Source organism: Papio anubis, chromosome 7, assembly GCF_008728515.1.
Source record: "Papio anubis isolate 15944 chromosome 7, Panubis1.0, whole genome shotgun sequence".
NCBI classification, from domain to species: domain Eukaryota; kingdom Metazoa; phylum Chordata; class Mammalia; order Primates; family Cercopithecidae; genus Papio; species Papio anubis.
Window position 1 is genome coordinate 67,037,004 of NC_044982.1, and position 17,761 is coordinate 67,054,764.

Below are 17,761 nucleotides of genomic sequence, written 5' to 3' on the forward strand. Positions count from 1 at the left end.
GGGGACACAGAGACAAACCATATCATTCTGCCCCTGGTCCCTCCCAAATCTCATGTCCTTATATTTCAAAACCAATCATTCCTTCCCAACAGTCCCCCAAAGTCTCAACTCATTTCAGCATTAACTCGAAAGTCCACTGTCCAAAGTCTCATCCGAGACAAGGCAAGTCCCTTCTGCCTATGAGCCTGTAAAATCAAAAGCAAGTTAGTTACTTCCTAGATACAATGGGGGTACGGGCAATGGATAAATACAGCCATTCCAAATGGGAGAAATTGGCCAAAACAAAGGGGTTACAGGCCCCATGAAACTCCAAAATCCAGCGGGGCAGTCAAATTTTAAAGATCCAAAATGATCTCCTTTGACTCCATGTCTCACATCCAGGGCATGCTGACATAAGAGGTGTGTTCCTATGGTCATGGGCAGCTCCACCCCTGTGGCTTTGCAGGGTACAGCCCTACTCCTTGCTGCTTTCATGGGCTGGTGTTGAGTGCTTGCAGCTTTTCAAGGCACATAGTGCATACTGTCAGTGGATCTACCATTCTGGGGTCTGCAGGATGGTGACTTTCTTCTCACAGCTCCACTATGTGGTGCCCCAATGGGGACTATGTGTGGGGGCTTCCACCTGACATTTTCCTTCTGCACTGCACTAGCAGAGGTTCTTCATGAGGGCCCCACGCCTGTGGCAAACTTCTGCCTGGACATCTAGGCACTTCCATACATCCTCTGAAATCTAGGAAGAGGTTTCCAAACCCCAATTCTTGACTTCTGTGCACTGGCAGGCTTGCACCCTCTGAAGCCATGGCCTGAGCTCTACATTGGTCCCTTTCAGCCACAGCTAGAGTGGCTGGGACATAGGGCACCAAGTCCTTAGGCCACACACAGCATGGGTTCCCTGGGCCCAGACCACAAAACCACTGTTTCCTCCTAGGCCTCTAGGCCTGTAATGGGAGGGGCTGCCATGAAGACCTCTGACATGCCCTGGAGACATTTTCCCCATTGTCTTGGGGATTAACATTCAGTTCCTCATTACATATGCAAATATCTGCAGCCAGCTTGGATTTTTCCTCAGAAAATGGGATTTTCTTTTCTATCACCTTGTCAGGCTGCAAATTTTCCAAACTTTTATGCTCTGCTTCCCTTATAAAACAGAATGCCTTTAACCACATCCTAGTTACATCTTGAATGCTTTGCTGCTTGGAAATTTCTTCTGCCAGATACCCTAAATCATCTGTCAAGTTCAAAAACTAGTAGAAACAGTATAGTATGATTGTTAAGAGATCAGATTCCAGAATTTAGAGTCAAACATAATTAGGTTCAAATGCCAACTTCACCATGTTCTTGTTCTGTGACCTGAGCTTGAGAAAGTAACTGTTCCTACCAGCAGATTCCTCATCTGTAAAAGTGGCTATAATAATAGTATCTCACTAATAGGACATAACTACCTAATTGGGTGGTTATAAGACTCAGATGATTCATGTGAAGAAGTAATCACCATGACTCACATACAGGTTCTTGACAAATGCTAGATATTTCTAGTAAACACTGGCCAGCAAGCATGCATTCTAACTTCTTTTAATATAATGGGACTAAATCCCTTGCACCATTTCCCAATCCCTTGCACCTAGGATTCTAGATTTAAGTTCCTACAATCAGATGTTAAACTTCTAGGTTGAATGTCCAGGAATGACACTCAGCCTAGAGTCTGGAATCCAATTTTGTTTATGTGCCTTAGAATTGCAGTGGCACAGCCTGGGAGAGCAGCTGTAGCAAATGTTTCCTAACTTAGTAGGCTATTTTCCACTGATAGCAGAGGCTCTAGAGCTAACAGCTGTGATGGTATCTTTCCTATACCATGGCTTTCTGATAGTAGCAAAGGCATAATCCCTTGACAGCCAGTGTCACTTTGGGAACCATTCCTGGACACAACATAAAATCTGTGAGTCATTTAATGCTCCATGATGAATATCTTACTGCTTAAACTAGCTAGAGTGCATTTTACTCTCCACAACTGAACACTAACCAAAATACTATTGTTATTATTTCTTCTGGAAAAGATTTCCACATGGGAAGGAAAAGATTTGTGACCAGGACGGCAACTCAGAGGCAGATTTCACCCTGAATAGTTGTCTCTAAGTTACTGCAGGTGGTAATCACACTCATAAACAAAGAATGGCAAGCAATCGTTTGTAATCAGCTTGAGTGAGCATTCAGGGTGTTGAAATTTGGTGTACCATTTAAAAATATCTCTGAATGTCTTGACAGTAACTTAGTTTAGTAAAATATCATGCTATCACTTTGCAATATGTTCCATTCAAGATGAGATTTGGGTGGGGACACAGCCAAACTACATCAGCATGTATCAGTATTTTTCTACATAAACATTTTCTAGGAATAGTAACCACCCATCTTCATGCACCTGCAGGCCCTGGAAAGGTCAAGCACAGAGTCGGAACTCCAGTAGAAAGCATAAGAGAACTCAGAATTCAGGTCTTTTTTCTGCTAGGACCTTAACGACATTCTGTCTGAATTTATCTGCTCTTTTTCCTCTATTCACCTCTGTACCTTTGAGAAGCTCTCAGTATCATACCATCTACCTTTAACCTTGCTTTACTGTAAAGAACTGATGAACAGCTGAGAAACCTGTGTGCTGCTCTCCATGACTTTGACTTCTATGATCCCAAGATTATTTCCAAGGTGAACAAACAATAGCCATAAAATAGACCCAGTAAATTTTTGTGGCAGATCGTCTGGCAGCAACAAATATTTATTGAGTGCCAAAAGTATAAAGTATTCCAGGTAGTTGAGATACATATCAAAAAAAAATAGACCTAGTTCCTGCTCTTAACTCACAGGCAGGGGCCATTTCATGTCTGAGTATTTCTGCTTGCTTGTAATGTCACTGAGATCAAACTGGAACAATAACAAAAAGCACAGATGTAGACCTTAATCTGTGATGTGTTTCTGCACCTTAAAAACAAACACAACAAAAATCTATTTTACTATACCAAGTACTTTCCCCTCTAATAGTTTCCTCGGGCCTGGAAAAGTCTAGATAATAGTGTGTGAAAAAACAACAAAATAAATTATCTGGAAATTTTCTATATATTCAAAAGGGTTTGTGAAGCCCAGGCATATGCATTTATCAAAATTTATCTAGTGGTAAACTTAACATTTGGATTTCACTGTATGTAAATTTTACCTCAAAAATAAAAAGAAGTTTGAAACAAGTATTATACTCCAGTTAATTATGTTCACGCTAAAATGTCTACGAGTAAATTATACTAATGTCTGCAACTAACTTTGAAAATAAATAAAATCAAAAAATAAGATGGTTGCTTTAATAGAGGTGTCTTTAAAAATAATAGTAATAATAAGTAATGATAGTAATTATAAGGTGGCTAGATGGATGGGTGGTTGGATGGATGAAAAGGCAAATATGATACAATGTTAACAACAGTAGAAACTCGATGACATATTCTTTCAACAATTCCTTCCATCATTCTTTATACTGAAATTTTTCAAAATAAACATTTGGGAGGTGAGGGGAAAGTCCACTATAGCAGACCAATCGCAATTTGCTGAACCACACCGAGTCACACAAAGAACTCTTGCTATCGTTTGAATGTGTCCCCCAATATTCATGTGTTGAAAACTTAATCCCTAATGCAACAGTGTTAGGAAATAGGACCTTTAAGAGGTGATTAGGTCATGAGGGTTCTGCCTTCATGAATGGATTAATGCCATTATCTTGAGAGTGAGTTATTTCAGGAGTAGGCTCATGATAAAAGAATGAGTTTGGCCTTTCTTCTATGCAGTGTACTCTCTTTCCATGTTATGAGTCAGCAATCGATGCAACCCCTTGATCTTGGACTTCCCAGCCTCCAGAACCATGAGCCAAATAAACTTCTATTCCTTATAAATTAGTCTGTGGTGTTGTGTTATAGCAGCATAAAATGGACCAAGAATAAACACTAAAGGAAAAACGAAACAAAAACAACATCAATGGCAAATAAGGTAAATACTGATAATCGGATAGGAACTGGAATTTATTTTCTAGGCAAATGGAAGATGAATGGAGGAGTAGAGAATATTAACAAACTCATTAATACCCTGCTTAGCAAAAACCTGCAACCAACACAATTTTCTTAATTTAAATAAATAATTTGCAGGGAAGTGTTTTTTAAAGCATTTTTATTACATTGAAATTAATGTCGTGCTTTCTGTTTCAGGGTAATAAACTGGCACTGCTGCCTTTTGGCAATGGTGGGGGGGAGGAGGAGGAAGAGGAGGGATTTTTGTTAAGTGAAGGGCTCACTACCTCAGAGCACATTAGTGGGTTTGGAGGGGAGAAAGAAAGAGGAAGAGGGAGAGAAGAGGGAAAACGGAGATAAAGAAAAGGAGAAAGAGGTAGAGTGAAGAAGGAATGGAGAGAAAAAAAATCGAAATTACAGGGCTGAACAGGGAGAAACAGGAGCCAACTTGATACAGAAAGGCTGACAAAAAGAAATTCAGTAAAATTCCATAGTGGTGGGTGGCCAAAGAACATTTTGAGACAAGAGAGGCTGCCTGATCCATTAGAGGTTGTTCTGTTGCTGCTGTATACACTCTGCTGCTATCCTTTCCTCAAATCTTCACTAAAGGCACTTAAAATCATGAATGTTTTATGTGAATGGGCTTTTAGTGGACATCAAGCAGGGAGCTCGGTTTTGTTTCTGGGTCAGCGCTGTGCAGAAATCTTGAGAAGGGCTTCTGACTCCCACAGGCCTTGGAAGGGGAGGTGTTCAAGTCAATTTTATGTAGATCTTTCAGGATGAATGAGAAGCAGGGGAGGAATGAGACAGCAGCTTATTCAAGGAAAAGCTGGCCTGCAGAGAAAAAAATTTCAAAACCACTTTTTCTTATCCATTTTTAACCCAGAAGACCCTCATTACCAGGACTGGAAAATCAGGAAAGTCATTTTCATCCTTACATCCGTCCTTTTTTAATGAGATTACACTGCCACCTACTGGTATTGATAAAAAATACCTTTTATAATAATTTTAAACTTTGTGAGCCTTAATCTTTCATTTACTGACAAATTCTTCCCTTGTATGGGAACACAGATTTGCATAAGATGAGTTCTTTGCCCGCAAAATTTTATCCTCTAATAGTAATCTTAATGAAAACAACTTGTAGCCCTTCAGAATTCAGACACCATTTCAACAGTAAAACCTTTCTTTATAGAGGTTTCCCATCCTTCTTAACCAGAACTGACAACTCTCTCTTTTGAGAATATATACTATCCATTGTATTTAGTTGATTACTTGATTATACTGTCACCCATAACTAGACCATAAACTCCTAAGATTCAGGGACTATATCTTTTCTGCATTTATATTCCTAGCACCTGGAACAGAAGCTGCACATAGCTAATAAATATATAATAAATGAATAAATGATTGATGATCAATCAAAAAGTATAAACAAAGCAAACATCACTTTACATAAACTTTTTTAAAAAAATTAAATAAACATTTCAACATCAAATATATACATTATGTACTTCCTTGTCTATGGAGTGGCTTTTACTTTGCCCAATTTTCCATTTTACAAAATTCGTATACATCAAATCAGAATAAAAAAGATATGTAAAGTTAGGTTTTCCCATTGGCATATAATTCATAAACTCTTAATTACCATAAGGTAATCTAAAACAAGATATTCTTAAGAGAATCAACTAAGAGGAAAATTTAGCATAAATAAATTTTATTTATTTAATAATGAGTCAGCACTGCTAAGGGACAAAGAAACTTCAGATTTGTAGTACTGAAACTATTTATATTACTTACATAACCCAGAATCATGAACAGGGTTGAGTTTGAGATTTGAGATCCTCATACTGATTATAGGGAACCCTAAGGCACCCAGGGCCTCTCTTTAGAAACTGATTACTCTATAGCGAGAAGACACTCAGACCTTAACCAACTCTCCTATCTGAATTTAAACAACAATGTCTAAAGCACTCTCTCTAAAGGAACTTCCAGGGAGCATGGCCACTCACTTTGAGTCAATAAAGGGTCAAAGAAGTGTGGGCAGTAAGGCGCCACACTTTGTGACATGGCCCTGTTTCACAATGCAATTTTCACAAGGGTCTACACACACATTCTTAGCCAATAAGCTGGACACCTCTTGTACTGAGCAAAACTGGATGTGAATTCTTCTATTTTCCTCCCATTTGCTTCAGATTTCCTATTCCATCCATTCTTATTTTCCTATTTTCCTTTCTAAGGCTGATCTCATCCCTTCCCAGTCAAGTTCTGAGACCTAAATTCATAAACCATCTTCTTCTTTTCCTCATTTTCCTCTCCACCAGTTCCTCCCTACATACCAACACACCAAGTCTCTTCTATCTTAGAGGCAAAAAAAGTCCTCCATGAGTCTTTTACTCTGAAGAGTCAGGTGGCATATCCTAGTATCTTCTTCCCTTCACTGCAATCTTCATAAAAGACTTCAACTGCTGCAATTCTCTTCTCCCTTTTATGGCACAATTGCTTGAAACTGAGTTTCCCAGGTTTGTGTCTTGGTACCACTTTCCCTGAAATTACCAATAACCTTCAAGTTGCCAATTCTGTTACTCCTGCTCAACTTCTGATGCTTTATGCAACAGTGATCACCTCTCTCTACTGCTGCATGCTTGCCCCACATTTACACTCCCAACCTCTGCACACTTCTCCTGAATAGTTCTCACTTTCCTTCCCTAGAACCTCTTTTGCCTTCTGCCTCTAAAATAGAAAGTAGAAGATGTACTAAACACTTTAGTCCTCATCTTGTTCTCACTTGACATGTTCTTCCTTAGGGATTTCATCTATTATTTTTGTCCTTCCTCCCTTCATTGATTTAACAGAGGTCTATTATTAGCCAATGATGTGACAGGTACTTTTCCTGGAGCTTGTGATTCAGCAATGAACAGGAATTACAAGATCCCCATTATCATGAGCTTATATTCTAGTGTGTGTATGTGTTAGAGGAAGGAGGGTGGCCAATGATAGATACTAAACAAATTAAAAGGCAAATAACCAAGAAAGTATCAAAATAACTTTGCACCTGAGCCTATGAGTTTAGCTTTCCCAAGGCTGGCAAATGTCAGCCCGACAGCATCTTGCTAGGGAGCTTGCCAGGCGAGGCTTCTGCGTGGAAGTGAAGATGGAGGCTCAGAATGAGCCACCCAGGCTGAGCTGACTCCAGTTCATATCCAAAGGGCTCCCCAATACCAGACGCTTTGTTAACCAGCAGCATCACTAGGCTCTGACTAAATTGTGGGAGAAGTAATCCAAATGCTGAAAGAGAGCAGCAGCAGCCAGCAAACAAAGGACATCGCCATGGCAACAAGAGGAGCCTTGGGATAATATGCAAATCTGGGAATCCTGCCTTCCTTAAGCCATAAGATCATAGAAGCCACCCCTGTACCACATACTCAGATGTTGTCTTAGGGAGAGAAGCTATCTGAGACCCTGAACAATTATTCCAAGACACTAAGCATTATTGAAATGAAATGTTTAAATTCTTACATAAGACTAAGCTTTAAACCTGATTAAATCCATTTTCTTGTGTTAGCTGTTGTCTATGTTTTGTTCCCACCATGATCCTAACCCCCAGTAATCAGCAGGTTGAAGATTATAATGGGTATATTAGAGGTGACAACAATCTTTTCTCCCATACTTCTCAGTTATAAAATGGGTAGGATTACGACACAGCTATGTGTTTGTCTAGAATTCTGACTCCTTTCTTGAGTTTTGTACCAGCATTTCTAATAGTCTCCTGGTATAAAATAAAATTTGTGTCTCCAACCTACAGAGCAACTTTTTCCTAAATATTTTGTCTCAATTAAAATTAATTTCTGCATGATGTTTTTAGTTGGCTCCCTAATGGAATAGGTTCCTTTTTCCATTCTGACATACACATTCTCTTTTGGTTCTCAAATTATTAATGTTATTTATCTCTCACTGTTATACTTCTTCTGAGAAAACCAGAACCATGATATTGTAAAAACCAGAGATGATTCTACAAAGGCTGTGAATGGCCCTCATTTGCAATCTTATTGCGCCCAATCTTTTCTTCATTGCCATTGCCTTGCTGCTAAAACAACAGATGTACCCTCCCTCTAGGCCCAGAGACTGTAGAGGAAAAGGTGGGTGTGTGAGGTTGTAAGGGCCAGTTTATAGAATTAGTTCAGACTCTCCAAATCCAGGACAAGCACACAGACTGCCTAAAGAGCTGGCAAATTTTTGAGAGACTTTTCCTCCTAAGCCATCTTGTGGTCCCTTTCCATCCATCCCAACCATAAAGAATTTCCTGCTTTCCATAGAATTAAATGAGAATTACTAAGAGAATATCAAGACACCTGGTGACAGAGCCTTCTTAGTATAGTTGTTCCCAGTTATGGGGTTTACACAAATAAAGACATAATAAGAAATTTTTCAGCCACCTTAAGATAAATTACTAAAGAGATTGCAAAAGGCATTGCAGAGCAACAAAATCTCTAAATTCCTTAAGCTTAAAATGGTTTTAGCAAAATGCTTATGTTTTATATAGATAATGGCTACAAGTCGGTAACTAACACCAAGATTGTAGTAGCTCAATGCATAGAACTGATAAGTCAGTTTCATAACCTTACTTTTTGGCTTTGGTTTTTGGCTCTTACGTCGCTTAAAAGGTTTTAAGGGTTGATGGTTACCTGCCCACCTCCATTCTTGACTGGCATAAAATATTTAGTTGGCTGTAAGTCTTTTGGCTCTAAGTCCCTCTACCATAAGGGTCCCACTGAGGGACAGGATGGACCTGGAGCAGGTAGCCACATCACCCCAGCAATGATATGGGACAAAAGAAAAGTCTGGCAGGTCTTGGCCCAAAAAAGGAAAGAATGTAAACTAAAAATAAAATTCTAAACCCCTTCAATTGATTAAACAGACCATTTCTTGGCCAAGGGAACCTCAGAGCAACCTTGAAAACTGAGTTCTCAGTCTTGATGGGATGGAGAAGTCAGACACATCTCATACTCCCTACCTTGCTAACCATAATTAGCTTTTCTTCCCTAAGGGCTTAGCAGAAACTAGCCCTTTCAAAAGACTACACCACTGATATCAAACAACAGCCTGATGCTGCCCTTCCTTTTCACCCGGTAAGAGACCAATGACCATGGAGTGGTTCTGGCCAATCTACGAAGAATGTACATAAGGGTTTTAATGTCCTCTGCTTCACCTTTTGGCATCAGAGGGCCAACAATTCCACCCTCAGATCGTGCTAACACTGCCATATTTTGTACATGAGACCCATGAAGGTGTATAAAGCTCAATTATGTATGCACATGTTTCTCCTTTCATAAATACTCATGACTCCTTCTATAACTTATTAAATATGTATATTTGGCCATTCTGCTCAGCATAAATCCCTGCTCTCTTTGCCCACCCCCGCCCCCTTGAAGTATCTGTTTATGGCTTCTGGCCGGAGGCTATGCTTCCTAGCCTGTCAGAATGGCCACCTGTAGGCTGCAACCCTTTGTGAGAAATAAGGTTCTCCTATCCAAATTAAAAATAAATGAGAAATTAAAAATAAGTAAATTGGCCAGGCGCTGTGGCTCATGCTTGTAATCCCAGCACTTTGGGAGGCCAAAGCAGGTGGATCACTTGAGGTCAGGGGTTCAAGACCAGCCTGGCCAAAATGTGAAAACCCATCTCTACTAAAAGCAAATAAAAAATTAGACAGGCATGGTAGTGAGCACCTATAATCCCAGCTACTCAGTAGGCTGAGGCAGGAGAATCACTTGAACTCAGGAGGCAGAGGCTTCAGTAAGCTGAGATTGTGTCATTGCACTCCAGCCTGAGCAACAAAGCGAGACTCCATCTCAAATAAATAAATAAATAAACAGATTTAGGAACTTTAATCAATCAGATTAGGAACTTTAAGGTCTCCAAAATGTCACAAGCCTAACTTAAAATTCCACTCATAAATCGTTAATTTATATTCTCACTGCCACTCTGCTAGCTCAGGGCCTCAACTCTCATCTAAAAGATTGCCAAGCCTTTTAATTGGTTTTCCTGGAAAAGGGGCATGAGAATGGACCTAGGGAGGTAAACACAAAGTGTGAGGATCTTTGGGTAACTCATTAACACCCACCAGAGAACATTCTCCATGAAGAAGGCACTAAACAAGTAAGTATACAGAATACTAACCAACTGAAATTATCCAGCTTCTGTCATTGGTCGTCCTACTGTTAGTACAATCTGGGACAAAGCAGCCATGGTAACAGGGATGGAGGCTATGCATGGGCCCAACAGTATGGGCTCTCTCTCAACAAGGCTGAACTAGCTACTGCCATGCTACTACAGATTATCCAACCTACCAGTAACAGACACAAAGCTGAGCCCCCAATATAGCACATTCCCTCAAAGAAATCAACCAGACAGTTGTTGGTAAATGGATTACACTGGAATCTCTCCACTCCAAAAGTGGAAATAAATCACTTAGACAAGAATCAACATATATTACAACATGGATTTGACCTTTCTGCCTGCTGAGTCTTAGCCAGAACCACTATCTGAGAGCTTATGCTTCTGGTTCACTTTAACCATATTCCACATAACATTGTCTTGGACCAAGGGGCTCTCTTTACAGCAAAGGAGATGTGAGCATATGACCATGGTGTGAACACAGCAGTAGCTAGTTCAGCCTTGGTGAGAGAGAACTCATACTTTTGGGCCCGGGCATAGCCTCCATCCCTGTCACCATGGCTGCTTTGTCCATTATGCCAGCACTAAGAGGGCCAATGACAGAAGCTGGATAATTTCAATTGGTTAGTATTCTGCATACTTACTTGTTTAGTGCGTTCATGGAGAATGTTCTCTGGTGGATGTTAATGAGTGATCCTTTTCTTTACCGCAAAGGAGATGTGAGCACATGACCATGGTACCCACTGTTTCTATCAAAAATGCAACATTCAGAAGCTTCTAGTATGACAAAGCAATGAAGGTCATTCTAAAGGCATGCCTGAGACAAACCCTTAAAGATGATACCATTTGAGGATAGGGTGCCCTGCTCCAGGATGAGGTTATACCTGAAATCAAAAACCATTGTACAGTGACTGCATCTGCAATAGGTAAAATGCAGACAGGAAACCAAGGGGAGCAGCAGGAATGGCCCCATTTGCTGTCATTCTCAATGGTCAACCCACTTAGCAATTTTTATTTTTATTTCTCATCCCTGCAATGCTAGGTTCTATTAATCTAGAGGTCCTGGTCCCACCAGTGGACATGGCCCATTAAACTTTAAGCTGCAACTGCCACCTGGTCATTTCATACATTTTGGGCCAAGAGACCAGAGGGCAAGAAAAGGAGTCACCATCTATGCAGGGCTAATAGACCTTGACCATCAGGAAAAAGTGGGACTTCTGTCACATGGTAAGTATAGGGAAGCATATTTTTATCACCCAGGTAATGAACACATTATGTTTGCCATATGAAGGGTATAAATGAAGGGTATCTCTTCATACTCCTTTGCCCAATTTTGATAGCAAATGAACAAATTCTACAGTCACAGCCTCAGGAAAGCATGGTAACAAAGGCCTCAGTGACCCACAAAGTAAGTGGCTTAGATCAGTAGAGGGGTTAGTCAAGGGTAAGGGGAAATCTAGAATCAGTAGCAGAAGGAGACAATGAGTATTAGTTGTGGCCTGAAGACAAGGTGTAATGAAAGAGATTGGAATAAATCCTAGTTACTCTCCTCTGTATTTCCAGAAAAAGAGACCAGTCAGAATACTAGAGCTGCTGTTCCCAGATGCGGTGAATATATTCTATGCAGCAAGTGAACGATGGTAGGGATTGCTCGGGTGTACTGTCCAGGACTTAGTTTAGTACCAATGCACTCTTCCCCAGCTGCATGAATGTTGCATATGGGAGCTCACAACTGGCATCTCCTCAGGAATTGCCTTCTATGAAAGGAGCTTCCTAACCCAAGGGTATGTCCCCTCCCTAGGGGAAGCCCACTTCAAATGACTGGTCCATGTTGGGTATAAAGGCCCAGCCCCATTGACCCAATTGAGAACAACTCTGAAGGGTCATCCTAGGTCCAGAACTCTCCATGTGCACAACTCTCCATCTGCATCACAACTCAACTTCCTCTGCCAGTGCTGCTTTGCTCATTCCCTTCCAGGTGATCTTATGCAAAGTACTTTCCAATCAATCTTCTGCATGTGCTCTCTGCCCTTTTGGGATGTGCCCATCTGTCTTTGAGCATTCCCTTACTTTTTGGCAAGTAAAAACAATGCAGGCTTACTTTCTATCCCTCCTGCTCTGGAATGAGCCCTCTCCAAAGAGTATACCTGAATTAGAAGAGAAATACCACAAGAGAAATTGGTGGAACTAGGTAACAGTCTTTTAAATTTTCTATGTGTTTGAAAGTTTTCAAATGGAAAGCTGGAGGAGAAAAAAAGAATACTTCTTTAAAACTTATAGAAAACATTTGCCAACAGTTGGTCATTAACCACTGAGACTGAAAATTGTATACACTGCCAAGATCATTGCTTACCACTATTTCCCTTCATTATCTTCTCATATCCTAGAGTCACTGTTCAAGCCCTTTTGTTGATTGGTGTATTTTCTCAAGACTTCTCTAATTTCTGAATTCTCACACATCTGCAAACATCTTTCTCCCTACGAGGTAACTGATAGCTTAGCTTAGCCTAGCCTAGGATCTTCTAGTCTACTGCCATTACCCCACCACCTTCCAGTCTCTAGAGCTGCACACAGGAAATGTAATGTCTGTCTATTTGTCCTTTGCAAGTAATAATGTTTTTTTCTATCTGGAACACTGTAAGATTTCATCATTATCTTTGGGGTTCGAAAGTTTTATAGGAATATGCCTATTATCTGTTTTTTTCTCATCCATCCTAAATAAAGCTTGGATTATAGTGAGAGACTGGGGCATTCTTCAACTTGCAGATGTAGGTTTCTTCTAATATAAATTTCTTACTATTTTTTCTCACAATTTCTTTTTTTTTCACCTCCTAGGACTCCTAATATTACATCTCTTGGATCTATCAAGTCTGTCTTCTCTCATGACTTCCTTTTATTTATAATTTAGGGGGCTTTTTTTAGTGGATTTATACATGTACATCATTTAAAACTTCTACAGGGTTTGATATGAAAAAATTAGATCTCCCCACATTTCAAATTTCTCACTCCCTGAATTGCTTTCAACTCTTTTTGCTGGTTTTTGGTATTTGCCCCAAATTCCTAAATAACATTCTTATAGTCTTATACTATTACTAACTTTAGTTATAGGCATTATTGTCTACATTATTTATTGCAGAAAATAATAATTTAAATCTTTTCCAGATAAAAGCGCTAATTTCAACAAACATACACACACGACACACAGGTTATCTTGTTTCCCCAATAGCATTTTACCATGTTATAACAGATCAATATACATTGTTCATATCACTATCCATTGTTTATACTGACTATGTAAACATTATTGGTAACTAAATCATGTAGTTTACTATGATTATTTTCCCTAGAATTGAGAATTATTTTCATTTTTAACTTTTCTATGTACTTAACATTAATTTATCCACCCAGTTCTCCAGAACTGATATGAATCTATTCCCAATGCACTCAAACTCCTTAGGCAAATTCTACCAATTTCGTCTTCTTGAAGAAGTCTCTCCTTGAGACTTCTGGTCTATTTCAATTTGAACTGCATTATTTACAGGTTGTGGCTTTTCACGAGCACTCAGTTAATCCTGTTGTCTCTCTTTTGTGTTGGATCCCATTTCCTCAATTTTGTTTTCTTCTTCCTAGGCTTATGCCATTATTTTGATGATGCACAAGCTCCAGCAATTTCATAGAAAGGGTATGGAAAAGAATCTTGAGTAAAATATCTTCATCATAATTTACTTCTCTGTATGTATTTGTTCTTAGTTTTTAGATATTTATTCCTCGTAATTTTTCCAACCCACTAATTCAGTCAGGTCTCCACAGTGACTCTCCTTAAATCCATCTACTGAAGTTTTATTTCAAAGATTTGTTTTTCAGTGTCTCAGACCACAGTAAAATCAAATTAGAACTCAGGATTAAGAAACTCACACAAAACCACACAATTACATGGAAACTGAACAACTTGCTCCCGAATGCCTCCTGAGTAAATAATAAAATTAAGGCAGAAATCAAGAAGTTCTTCGAAATCAATGAGAATAAAGAGGCAATGTACCAGACTCTCTGGGACATAGCTAAAGCAGTGTTAAGACAGAAATTTTAGCACTAAATGCCCACATCAGAAAGCTAGACAGATCTCAAATCGATACCCTAACATTGCAATTAGAAGAACTAGGGAAGCAAGAGCAAACAAAAAAGCTAGCAGAAGACAAGAAATAACTAAGAGCAGAACTGAAGGAGACAGATACATGAAAAAAACCTTCAAAAACATCAATGAATCCAGGAGCTGGTTTTTTTAAAAAAAATTAACAAAATAGATAGACTAGTGGCTGGATTAATGAAGAAAAAAGATAGAAGAATCAAATATGCACAAGAAAAAATGATAAAGGGGGTATCACCATTGACCCCATACAAATACACACTACCATCACAGAATACTATAAACACCTCTACACGAAGAAACTAGAAAATCTAGAAGAAATGGATAAATTCTAGGACACATACACCCTCCCAAGACTAAACCAGGAAGAAGTCGAATCCCGATACCAAGCTCTAAAATTGAGGCATAATTAGTAGCCTACGAACTAAAAAAAGACCACGACCAGAGAGATTCACAGCCAAATTCTATCAGAAGTACAAAGAGGAGCTGGTACCATTTCTTCTGAAACAATTCCAAACAACAGAAAAAGAGGGACTCTTCCCTAACTCATTTTAAGAGGCCAGCATCATCCTGATACCAAAATCTAGCAGAAACACAAGAAAGAAAGAAAATTTCAGGCTAATATCCCTGATGAAGACTAATGTGAAAAGTACTCAATAAAATACTGGTAAACCAATGCCAGCAGCATATCAAGAAGCTTACCCACCATGATCAAGTCAGTTTTATCCCTAGGATACAAGGCTGGTTCAACCTACACAAATCAATAAATGTAATTCATCATGTAAACAGAACTAAAGACAAAAACGACATGATTATCTCGTTAGATGCAGAAAAGGCCTTCAATAAAATTCAGCATCCCTTCATGTTAAAAACTCTCAATAAACTAGGTATTGATGGAACATATCTCAAAATAATAAGAGCCATTTATGACAAACCCACAGCCAACATCATACTAAATGGGCAAAAGCTGGAAGCATTCCCTTTGAAAACTGGTACAAGACAAGGATGTCCTCTCTCACCACTCCTAATCAACATAGTATTAGAAGTTCTGGCCAGGGCAATCAGGCAAGAGAAAGAAAAAAAAGAGTATTCAAATAGGAAGAAAGGAAGTCAAATGGTCTCTGTTTGCAGATGACATGATTCTATATTTAGAAAACCCCATCATCTCAGCCCAAAAACTCCTTAAGCTGATAAGCAACTTCAGCAAAGTCTCAGGATACAAAATCAATGGCAAAAATCACAAGCATTCCTATACAACAACAATATACAAGCAGAGAGCCAAATCATGAATGAACTCCCATTCACAATTGCTACAAAGAGAACAAAATACATAGGAATGGTCCGAGTGTGGTGGCTAACACCTGTAATCCCAGCACTTTGGGAGGCCAAGGCAGGTGGATCACGAGGTCAGGAGTTCAAGATCATCCTGGCTAACAGATGAAACCCCATCTCTCCTAAAAATACAAAAAAAAATTAGCCAGGCATGGTGGTGCATGCCTGCAGTCCCAGCTACTTGGGAGGCTGAGGCAGAAGAATCACTTGAACCCAGGAGGCAGAGGTTGCAGTGAGCCGAGATGGCACCACTGCACTCCAGCCTGGGTGACAGAGCAAGACTCTGTCTCAAAAAAAAAAAAAAAGAAAAGAAAAAGAAAATACCTAGGAATACAGCTAACAAGAAACGTGAAGGACCTCTTCAAGGAGAACTACAAACCACTGCTCAAGGAAATAAGAGAGGACACAAATGAAATAGCATTCCATCCTCATGGATAGAAAGAAACAATATCATGAAAATGGCCATACTACCCAAAGTAATGTATAGATTCAATGCTATTCCCATCAAACTACCATTGACATTCTTCACAGAATTAGAAAAGATTACTTTAAATTTCATATGGCACCAAAAAAGAGCCCATAGAGCCAAGACAATCCTAAGCAAAAAGAACAAAGCTAGAGACATCATGCTACCTGACTTCAAACTATACTACAAGGCTACAATAACCAAACCAGCATGGTACTGGTACCAAAACAGATATATAGACCAATAGAACAGAAGAGAGGACTCAGAAATAACACCACATATATATAACCATCCGATCTTTGACAAACCTGACAAGAACAAGCAATGGGGAAAGGATTCCCTAGTTAATAAATGGTGTTGGGAAAACTGGCTAGCCATATGCAGAAAACTGGAATTGGACCCCTTCCTTACACGTTATACAAAAATTAACTCAAGATGTATTAAAGACTTAAATGTAAAACTCAGAACCATAAAAACCCTGAAAGAAAACCTAGGCAACACTATTCAGGACATAGGCATGGGCAAAGATTTCAGGACTAAAATACCAAAAGCAATTGCAACAAAAGCTAACATTGACAAATAGAATCTAATTAAGCTAAAGAACTTTAGCACAGCAAAAGAAACTATCGTCAGAGTGAACAGGCAACCTACAGAATGGGAGAAAATTTCTGCAATCTACCCATGTGAGAAGTGTCTAATATCCAGAATTTACAAGGAACTTAAAAAAATTTCAAGAAAAAAAGAACCCTATTAAAAAGTGGTCAAAGGATATGAGCAGGCACTTCTCAAAAGACGATATTTATGTGGCCAAGAAACATGAAAAAAAGCTCAACATCGCTATCGTTAGAGAAATGCAAAACAAAACTACAATGCGATACCATCTCACACCAGCCAGAATGGTGATTATTAAAAAATCAAGAAAAAGCCGATGCTGGCAAGGCTGTGGAGAAACAGGAATGCTTTTACACTGTTGGTGGGAATGTAAATTAGTTCAACCATTGTGGAAGACAGTGTGGCAATTCCTTGGGGATCTAGAACCAGAAATACCATTTGACCCAGCAATCCCATTACTGGGCATACGCCCAAAGGAATATAAATCATTCTAATATAAAGACACATGCACACATATGCTTATTGCAGCACTATTTACAATAGCAAAGACATGGAACCAACCCAAACTCCCATCAATGATAGACTGGATAAAGCAAATGTGGTACATATACACCATGGAATATTAAGCAGCCATAAAAAGGAATTAGATCGTGTTCTTTGCAGGGACATGCAAAAGCTGGAAGCCATCATCCTCGGCAAACTAACACAGGAACACAAAACCAAACACTGCATGTTCTCACTCGTAAGTGGGAGTTGAACATGAGAACACATGGACACAGGAAGGGGAACAACACACACCAGTGCCTGCCGTGGAGTAGGGGGTGAGGGGAGGGAGAGTATCAGGACAAATACCTAATGCTTTCAGGGCTTAAAACCTGCATGATGAGTTGATAGATGCAGCAAACCACCATGGCACATGTATACCTATGTAACTAACCTGCATGTTCCACGTATGTATCCTGGAATTTAAAGTAAAATAAAGAAAAAAAAAGATTTGTTTTC

At 39.4% G+C, this 17,761-nt stretch overlaps 1 long non-coding RNA gene across 1 annotated transcript; it reads right to left on the reverse strand.

The window, feature by feature from the left end:
- Nucleotides 1–4,019: 4,019 nt before the first annotated feature.
- LOC108586856 lies at nucleotides 4,020–9,614 on the reverse strand. The gene is made up of 2 exons (XR_001904754.3): nucleotides 7,084–9,614; nucleotides 4,020–4,865 (listed from the first exon to the last, which is right to left on the reverse strand). It is a non-coding gene; the product is annotated as an uncharacterized LOC108586856 (long non-coding RNA).
- Nucleotides 9,615–17,761: the final 8,147 nt, after the last annotated feature.